Source organism: Pseudomyrmex gracilis, unplaced genomic scaffold, assembly GCF_002006095.1.
Source record: "Pseudomyrmex gracilis isolate BER0280 unplaced genomic scaffold, ASM200609v1 scaffold_364, whole genome shotgun sequence".
In the NCBI taxonomy this organism is placed as follows: domain Eukaryota; kingdom Metazoa; phylum Arthropoda; class Insecta; order Hymenoptera; family Formicidae; genus Pseudomyrmex; species Pseudomyrmex gracilis.
In genome coordinates this window covers 69,082-76,554 of record NW_018020948.1, presented here as the reverse complement: position 1 = coordinate 76,554, position 7,473 = coordinate 69,082, and positions in this window count along the sequence as shown.

The window sequence follows — 7,473 nt, the reverse complement described above, 5'->3', positions numbered from 1 at the left end:
GAGAGAGAGAGAGAGAGAGAGGGAGAGAGAGAGAGAAAGAGAGAGAGAAAGAGAGAGAGAGAGAGAAAGCATATATTTATTCAGCGTCCTGGGATGAAATCCCCTCAAGCGCACTAAGTATTACAAAATTGCTTATAAAAATGTGAAGAAAACAAATACATATAATACACCAAAATAAAATAAAATTAAAATTAAGCAGTACAATAAAGTGATGCAAATTTTATTCGCACAGGTGCGTCCGCCTCAGGTACAGACAAGAGCTCTGGAACTGCATTTAAATAATATGCAGTTATGGCTTAGACATTAATAGATACTCGTACAAGCGATTTCTAAACACTTCAATAGATCCTGCACTGCGTATAGCAAGTGGAATCTCATTTCACAGTTTAGACGCGCTAAATTTGAAAGATCGTCTATACAGTTCGGTTCTGCAAAGTGGTAAAGAGAGAAGATCTTCAGCTAATCTGGTGCTTCTGCATGATTCCGTCTTTCTGAAGACTAAGTTATTGTAGAGGAGTTCAGGCTGGTGAGTCTTGATTATATTAAATAATAGACATCCTACGTTATATTTTCTTCTCACATCAACCTTGAGCCAACGTAGTCTATTGTAGAAGGGTGTAATGTGTTCATCTCTTCTCACATTAAATGCAAATCTTATACAAGCATTTACTGCTCTATACAACCTCAGATTGAGCTCCGCTGTTATGTCAGTGAGAGCGCCACAGCAATAGTCTAGATGCGGAAAGATCAAAGAGACTATCAGATTGATTTTAAGTTTCTCAGGCAATAGATGTTTTGAGATCTTCAGCTGATATAACTTTGTATTCATCTTCTTGACCACATTGGACACCTGCCTATCCCAAGACAGAGTGCTGGATATTGTTGTGACCGAAAAAGTAGTTAGTGATTAAGAAATAGTTGAGGTCACAACGACAAAGAATAAGTAGTAAAGGCGGCGCAATCACGTTGATACAACGCGATTGCGAGTTAGTTATAGTAAGCGTTCCGAGAACGCTCGGTTGCACCAAGCTAAACATAGCAGCTTGCTTGGTCAGCTAGGTGAGCAACAAAGCCGTTTACAGGAAACGGTGTCAAAATTGAGGACGGGCGCGTTGCCCTACGGAGCTCGCGCCACGTCCTGATTGGTCAGGAGACCTGACCAAGAACTGGCACAAAGTTGTATATAAAGACCGGCGAAACAGAACTCGAGAGAGTCTCCGAGCCGTCGTCTTATTAGTATAATTAGCAATAAGGATTTGTAAGGAAAGACAGAATAAACCATTCGGAAACCCAAGGAGACTAGGCTCTTTCTCTCGCACCTGCTCAGAAATCCTAAAAGAACTCAAGTATCGCCGCGGCGGTACAACAATTGGCAGCGGTGGGATAGATCAAACTCTTGGAGAAGAAAACGATCTATCTGGATTTCGAGCACACGGAAAGCAAAGAAGAAAGAGGGAAAAGATACCGCAACGGAAACAACGGAGAGGGTTGCAGCGTGTAAAAAAACACTCTCGGGAAAGCTCGCAAAAAGATTTATTTCAAAAAAAAGAAGCGCTCTGGTACATTAGTACATAGTTGCGAGGTGACGTTGGATTCCGGTATCTGAAACAAAAAAAAAAAAAAAAACGCAAGTCAGTAAAGGCGTTCAAGAATTTGAAGCGCAAGAGAGACAGAGATGTGTATCTCGGTCTTAGGTTGCAGGCGGTAAACACTGACCTACCGCAGCTAGCAGCGGATAACGACGTGAAGCGGAGCAGCAAGGATAGCTAGCTTTCCTTTGTTTCCAGACCAAAACGATTTCGCTTTAGTCTGGAAACAAAGGAAAGGACCACCGGTCCAAAGCGGAGGCGCAGACAACGACAAAAGCAACCATCGGACGAACGGTTCAGAGGTCACAAGTACAAGGGCAGTGCAGGGCAGAAAGGAAGGCAGTTCGGGAAAGACAACGAACTTCGAGGAGGCGTAGCGGCACGCGACGGCAGCAGCCAAGCAGTCAGCAAGATAGCAGCGTCAGCAGAAATACGACGGCAGAGCAGCGTCAGCAGAAGCAGTAGACTTAAACAGCGAGAGAATGTATCTACTACTGTAAGTCTTAAGTAATTAGTTTGTAAACCGCGGAACGTTACGAATGTCCGGTAATTGGCTACTACGACAAACCGAACGAGAAAAGCGCGAAACGCAATCTGCACGGGCAAGTCGAGTCAGAAATTTAGCACCAGTGCGGGAACCAAGAACTGCACCGACCGTGTTGTATCAAGAAGTAAATATAGTTAGGCGGCCTGTAGTGTTAGGTTACGATAGCGATGAAGAGTTATCGCCCTATGTAATTGCCGAGCGTGAGTTTTCTTTCGACTTGGATAGAAGCATTATCGGTAGTTCACAAGGTTTGGAACGCGATAGAGCTCCGGGCAACGAAACTCACAGACGCGGATACTCGTTGGTATCGTATCAGAGCGAATTGTTTAACACAAGACAGCAGGCCGGAATGAATAACGAAAGTATGGACCAGGAACTTGACGAACAAAATATAAACCGGACTCGCGAAGAAGTGGAACGCGAAATTTCCCGAATGCGTAACGAGTTGACTGCGGGCGGCACCGCGGGGCGCGGGGCCGCGGGAACAAGTGGGCAAAGTTACAACCCCGCTGACGCAATGCTACAACAGGTAGTGCGGTCATTGGAAGCAATAAGTTCGCGAATAGACGCGGTGGAAGAGTGAAGAGTGACGGAACTCCGCGAGACACACAGACGCGGGACGGGTGTGTCGATGACGCGACACGTGTACAGACGCCCGAGCGAACAGTTAGACGTGACGTACGAACAAACAGCTGACGACGTAAGAAATCGCGCCGTGTTATACAACGGTAGTCTGAAATTAAAAGATGTGGTCGAAATAATGTTTACTGGAAAATCACCCGAGCAAGTTCGAGAATTTTTGAATACGTGTAAGTACGCAGAGGGAATGGTCAATCCTGCGGAGGAACCCGCTCTTCTGCAAGCAGTATTGCGAACCAAGCTAAGAAGGCAACCGTTGATTGACTTCGAAACAAAGGACATTCGCGATTTTGGTCAGTTAAAGGCAGAAATAGAAACTACGTTTTCTGCAAAGCGAAGCACTACACAATTACAAATAGAATTCAACACCTTGCGACAAAAGAGTAATGAAAGTGCACAGGTCTACGGTCAAAGAGTAAATCAAACGGCCATGGAGTTGTACGAATCTATGGTGGAAGGCAAAGGTCACACCATAGAAGAGAAACGTACTATTATGAGTACTATTAAAGAGCAAGCGCTGCAACAGTTCCAAATAGGGTTTAAAGAATGATGTGAGGTTAATAATAAGATCACGCAACTATAGAATGTTGCAAGAGGCTGTGAACGCAGCAAGCTCTGAGGAAAAGGTGGCGGTGCCACAGAGCAGCCACGTGGGAAATTCTGCAGTAAAGCAAAAAATGGGAAAAAGTTATGGAAAAAACGCGTGCTACAAGTGCGGAAGAATCGGGCACTACGGAAGAGACTGCCGATCGAGTAAAGTGACATTGCCTAAGCCAGGAAAAAACCACGTAAATACAGTGGAAAAGCATTGCAATTATTGTAAGAAAACGGGCCACACCCGAGGAAACTGCTGATTACTGAATGGCAAGAACAGTAAAAAGTATGTTGCAAAAAAGGAGAAAAAACAGTGAAAAAGATAACAAATCGAGCGACAATAGTGAATCGTCTAGCGACGAAGAAGAATCCAAGGTCAAAGGAAAAAAGAAAAAAAGCGTGTCAGTAGCGGATGTACAGATGACAGAAGTAAAAACCGTACAGGCAGGATTAGACTTTGTGACAGTGCCAATGAGAGAAGCGAAGAGGGGACAGGTCGAAATGTCGCACGATACCGGAGCTACGATATCACTGGTAAATAAAAGATATTTCAAAAGCGAAACCCCGGCAGAGAAGACCAAGTTAGAATTAACAGGAGTTACTGGACACAAGGCATGCGTCATTGGAAAAGTGAAAGCCACGATACAGTTAAAGAATAGAAATATAAGGCACACCGTTTACATTGTAAAAAATGATTTTCCTATTAACTATCCGGGAATACTGGGAAGTGACTTCATAAAGAAATATAAAGCAGTGCAAGATAACGATAAAAGAAGGCTTGTAATAGGCAAAGAGACCATAGCGATGCATTCATATCAAAGCGTTGTTTTGCAACCAAGAAGCGAAACGGTTGTACAAGCAGTTACGAATTGCAACCAGGTAGGAATAGTACAGGCTAAGGAAACGCAGCCGGGAATATTCATAGGGTGTTGTCTGGTGCAACCCGAGAATTATCTGTGCCCTGTAAGCGTGTTAAACACCACAGAAAACGAGGTGGAAATCGAAACACCGCGAGTAGAAATAGAAGAATTACTGGAAAAAGAAGTAGAAGGTGCGGTGGTAAATACAAGTGAGAAGAAAACTGAGCCATTACGCAGTAAACGGGTGAAGGAAGCCCTGCGCATGCAACACTTGAATAAAGAAGAACGAGATGTTCTGGTAGAAATCTGCGAAGCGTACAGTGACGTGTTCTATTTGACCAGAGAGCCACTGAGTAAAACGGGCGCAGTGGAACACACCATAAGAATAAAAGCTGATACCGCACCGATCAATGTAAAACCATACCGGTTGCCTGAGAAACATAAGGAAGAAGTTAACCGGCAAGTTAGGGAAATGCTGGGTAATAAAATCATCAGAAACAGCAGGAGCGAGTGGAACGCACCGCTTCTGATCGAAGAAAATGGACGCGTCAGGCGTAAGGAAGTTACGAGTAGTCGTGGACTTTAAACAGTTAAACGATGTAACCGTGGGGGACTCGTTTCCCTTACCAAATATTACCGAGATACTCGACCAGCTCAGGAATGCCAAGTATTTTTCGACGTTAGATTTGGCGTCTGGATATCACCAGATTCCAATGAAAAAGGAAGATAGGGAGAAAACGGCATTCTCGATGCCGTACGAGCATTACGAGTACAATCGAATGCCCTTCGGTCTCAAAAGTGTGCCGGCAACCTTTCAGAGGCTGATGAATGCGGTTCTGACGAGGTTGCAGGGGGTAAAGTGCTTTGTGTACCTGGATGATATCGTTATCCACGGGACCAGTCTCGAAGAACACGCAAAATGAGTAAAAGAGGTGTTTAGTAGACTAAGGGAACATAATCTCCGGTCACAGCCGGACAAGTGCGAATTTTTTTTGCAAAGAGGTGACGTACCTCGGGCACAAAATTACAGAAAGTGGAATTTCGCCAGATCCTAGCAAGGTGAGCGCGGTAAAAGAGTTTGCTGTTCCGAAAAAAACGAAGGACATCCAAGCGTTCATAGGGTTGGCGGGATGTTTACCGGAAATTTATTAATAATTTCTCGAAGATCGCGAAACCCCTGACACAATTGTTAAAAAAGGGAACGGAGTACAAGTGGAAACATGAGCAGCAGTTAGCTTTCAAAACGCTGAAAAGTCGGTTGAGCGAAGCACCACTGCTGGCGTACCCGGACTTCACGCGAGAGTTTGTTGTCACTACGAACGCATCGGGTTACGCCATCGGGGCCGTGCTATCGTAAGGCGAAATAAGATACGACAGGCCGATCGCGTACGCGAGCCGAGTCTTAAATAAGGCTGAGCGTAATCACAGCACCATCGAAAAGAAGCTACTTGCGACAGTTTGGGCGGTAAAACACTTCCGGCCGTATCTGTACGGAACGAAGTTTAAGGTTGTTACGGATCATCGAGCGTTAGTCTGGCTACTTAGTATAAAAGATCCCGGGTCGCGGCTTGTACGCTGGCGACTAAAGCTGGAAGAGTACGACTACGAAGTAGTGTACAAAAAGAGGAAAGCTAATACGAACGCGGACGCGCTGAGCCGGAGACCGGCAAAAGTGATAAGCGCGTGCGAAGCAGAGAAGACGAAGAGCGAGACAGATGAGACGAGCGGGACGAAGCCACTCACAAAAGAAGAGAAGAAACAGGTGTTGTACGAAAATCACAACACACCGACAGGCGCACACCAAGGAGTCACTCGTACTGTGAAGCAAATTTAATTGAAACACAACTGGCCTAATTTAAAACGTGATGTAGAAGAATACGTGTCAAAATGCGAATCTTGTCAGAAGAACAAGCTAACGAGAAAGTTAAGAGCACCGATGGTAGTAACGGACACACCGAGAGAACCATTCAAGAAATGTGCTCTTGACATAGTCAGGCCGTTGTCCGTCACGAACTATGGTAGTAAGTATCTTCTCACGTTCCAGGATAACTTAACGAAGTTCAGCAAGGCGTTACCGATTTCGAACCAGGAGGCTGCGACTGTGGCAAAGGAATTTGTCACAAAAATAATTTGTGAGCACGGAATACCCGGAACAGTTTTAACGGACCAAGGAACTAACTTTGTCAGCGAACTGTTTAAGAATGTTTGCAGGTTGCTGCGTGTTAACAAAATACAAACTACCGCGTATCACCCGGAAAGCAACGGCGCGTTAGAAAGATCTCATCGAACGTTAGCGGAATACATACGTCATTATGTGGACGAAGATCAACGCGATTGGGACGAGTGAGTTCCGTACGCGATGTTCACGTACAATACGACATCACATACGGCAACAGGTTTTACGCCGTTTGAGCTGGTGTACGGGCGACGGGCGGAACTGCCAACGGCGCTGACGAAACCTCCGTCAGTGCAGTATAATTTAGGTGATTACGCGCAAGAACTCAAGGAGAGGTTGCAGGCTGTAAATCGCGTGGCTAGAAAAAATCTTAGGGAAGAAAAAGAAAAGGCCAAAAGGTACTACGGTAGAAAAACAAAAATACCGACATTTAAGGTAGGAGACAGGGTGCTCGTTTACGACGAAACCCTACGGAGGGGGCGGTCTACGAAATTAGAGTCGCTCTGGACAGGACCCTTCAAAGTGGTAGGAAAGACGTCCGACGTGACGTACACGGTAAAGGCAAGGAGGCGTGTGCAGAGTGTACATACAAATCGGTTGAAGCTTTTTGTTGAAAATTAGTAACTTACCATAGTCATTCCGAGTCGGAGAGGGTGATAACTGGCGGCGTGGCACGGGGCGGAGACTCCAGGATCACCACCTCGTCGTCGTCCTCGTCGCCCTTGTTCGCCTCGAAACGGTGAGGGCCAAGGTACCCCCGGAAAGGGCTCGAGTATAGGGGCGGCAGTGGCCGCCAGTATAGGAAAACAACTTCCGGGTCCGGTGAGGCGGGCGGCGGCGGTTGTACGCACAAGATGGTAATATCGTCGGCGATCCTTCGGGGGTGCGGGGAGATAAGGTGAGAGCCCCCGAACTAAGAGAAGTGTCAGAGGAGGCACCGGGCGAGGAGGCACCTGGAGCGGTGCGTGAAGCACATAGCCCACACGGGAGCTCACGTGGGCACAGAGCACTAGTTTCCGGTAACTCGGACATTATGAAAGAAAAGTTTGAAGTCGAGGTGTGCTAGGC